This window comes from Schistocerca piceifrons, unplaced genomic scaffold (assembly GCF_021461385.2).
Source record: "Schistocerca piceifrons isolate TAMUIC-IGC-003096 unplaced genomic scaffold, iqSchPice1.1 HiC_scaffold_1410, whole genome shotgun sequence".
Taxonomy (NCBI): domain Eukaryota; kingdom Metazoa; phylum Arthropoda; class Insecta; order Orthoptera; family Acrididae; genus Schistocerca; species Schistocerca piceifrons.
This window is the reverse complement of record NW_025727248.1, coordinates 1-2,500: the sequence shown is the minus strand read 5'-3', so window position 1 is coordinate 2,500 and position 2,500 is coordinate 1. Positions and strand designations below refer to the sequence as shown.

The 2,500-nt window shown below is 57.6% G+C and overlaps 1 non-coding gene across 1 annotated transcript in view; it reads right to left on the bottom strand.

Moving 5' to 3' along the window:
• LOC124733812 overlaps positions 1-445 on the bottom strand; it is a 1,909-nt gene extending 1,464 nt beyond the window's left edge. Inside the window, exon 1 of the ribosomal RNA XR_007009150.1 lies at positions 1-445. This exon is cut by the window's left edge and continues 1,464 nt beyond it. This is a non-coding gene — a ribosomal RNA (small subunit ribosomal RNA).
• Positions 446-2,500: the final 2,055 nt, after the last annotated feature.

Below are 2,500 nucleotides of genomic sequence, written 5' to 3'. Positions count from 1 at the left end.
TGCTGCCTTCCTTGGATGTGGTAGCCGTTTCTCAGGCTCCCTCTCCGGAATCGAACCCTGATTCCCCGTTACCCGTTACAACCATGGTAGGCGCAGAACCTACCATCGACAGTTGATAAGGCAGACATTTGAAAGATGCGTCGCCGGTACGAGGACCGTGCGATCAGCCCAAAGTTATTCAGAGTCACCAAGGCAAACGGACCGGACGAGCCGACCGATTGGTTTTGATCTAATAAAAGCGTCCCTTCCATCTCTGGTCGGGACTCTGTTTGCATGTATTAGCTCTAGAATTACCACAGTTATCCAAGTAACGTGGGTACGATCTAAGGAACCATAACTGATTTAATGAGCCATTCGCGGTTTCACCTTAATGCGGCTTGTACTGAGACATGCATGGCTTAATCTTTGAGACAAGCATATGACTACTGGCAGGATCAACCAGGGAGCTGCGTCAACTAGAGCTGAGCAGCCGGCCGCCCGGGAGTGTGTCCCGGGGGCCCGCGCGAACACGCAAGCGTCCGCTCAATCATTCTGCAAACAGGAGGAGGCTGAGCTCCCCTGCACAATACACCTCGAAACCCTCTCAGGTCCCGGCGGCGCGCAGCGCCGTCCCCAAGTACTTGGTCGGGTTCGAGAGAGGCGCAATCGCCCGGAGTTAGGCGAGTAGACGCTTTCGGTGCGACCACCCGTGCTCCCAACTGAGCTTGCCGCTGCCGACAGAGGCCCGGGAGCGTGCTGTCGTGGCATTGCCGGCGGGAGACAACACGCGCCACCTACGGTGACCGGCAGCTCCAACGCCAGCGCCACAGAAGGACAAAAGCCCCACTTGGGTGCCGAAGCGAACTCTCCCAGCACAGCGCACGCGCCAACACATCCGCACAGCTGCGATACAAACCACCAGCGAGAACCGCTGGGGCGACCGAGCAGCAGACGGCGTCGCGGCGCCGAGCGCCGGGCGGCGGCGCATCCTCAACGCACACAGTCCTCAATCGGACCAGCACACTGAAGATGTCCACCGCGCTTCGCACCGGGCCCGCGAGGACCTACTTTGGCCGCACGGCGCCGCGCGCAGGGTGCGCCGGCGCGCAGCTGCGACGCCTGCCGCGTCCGTCGGCCGGCGCGCCTGCCACTGGCCCGCCCCCACCAGCCGGCTGTAGCGCGTGCGCCCACGCACCGCGCGGCCAGCACGCCGGGGAGGCGCCCCCTCACCGGCCGGGGACGGTCCCACCCAGCCACCGCCGCGTATCGCTTCACACCCAGATGCCGTTCAGTTTCGTCGGCATGGTGGGTATCGCTGGAACAACCGGTTAGTACCTCAACCTATCGTCGCCATCACCGATTCACCCCTAGCGAGAACAACCGCACCACAACAGGTTACCATTTGTTCATTTGCGTAACTTCACCAGAAAACGCAGGCGTCCATCGCCATTTGCAACTTCAACGATTATTGCATGCCTGTGTCAGGTGTCACGCCACACTACGTCTGCCCACATACACGCAACAAAATGTGCACGCCTAGACAATACGTGGAAGGTGGCCCCCGTACGTATGCGATGTCCATTGCTCGAACGACTGTCAACCGGCCTCTGTAGCATGTCGCAGATATGGAACGCGGTGCACCCATGCCATCACGGTGTGTGAGGAGAGACGACTAGGTCCGAATACATCAACAGACAGCTCATGCTGATCGCCATCCACGGCGTCCGTTCCTCCCACACGTCTCTATGGCGTACCACACTGCAATCCAGCTCTCATAGGGAGACGACACGTAGCTGCGTGCACAATATTTGCACTGTATGGTCCGCCGTTTTTGGGCGCAGTCGTTGTGCGGTCACACATGTGCCACGATGTATCATTCAGTACATAAGGACGAATGTGCAGTACAGATTGTGGTTCACGCGTACGACATCAGCGGACAGTTGACACAGGCCGCACCACAACGTAGCCTGAGTACGTCGCATGCGAAGGGCATTGAACATGCAAACTTCTCACCAACCAGCTTGCGAAGGCAGGGGGGCAAGGTGGGGACGTGGGGAGGGGCGGCATGTACGTCCTGCTGCCATCCACATTACAGTGTACAGCAGGAGCATGTGGAAAGTGAGCAAGACTTGCAAGGTGTTTAACATGAAGCGATACACAGGGGTGCGGGCAGTGCGAGTAGCGAACTATATTGCGAGGGTTGCGGGTGGGCAACACTACAGTAATTGAACGAGTCGTATAACAATTACAGAGCAGGTTTAGGCGACAACGTGGGTTACGTTAAGGCGACAACATGGGTTAGGTTAAGGCACAACATGGGTTAGGTTAAGGCACAACATGGGTTAGGTTAAGGCACAACATGGGTTAGGTTAAGGCACAACATGGGTTAGGTTAAGGCACAACATGGGTTAGGTTAAGGCACAACATGGGTTAGGTTAAGGCACAACATGGGTTAGGTTAAGGCACAACATGGGTTAGGTTGAGGCACAACATGGGTTAGGTTGAGGCACAACATGGGTTA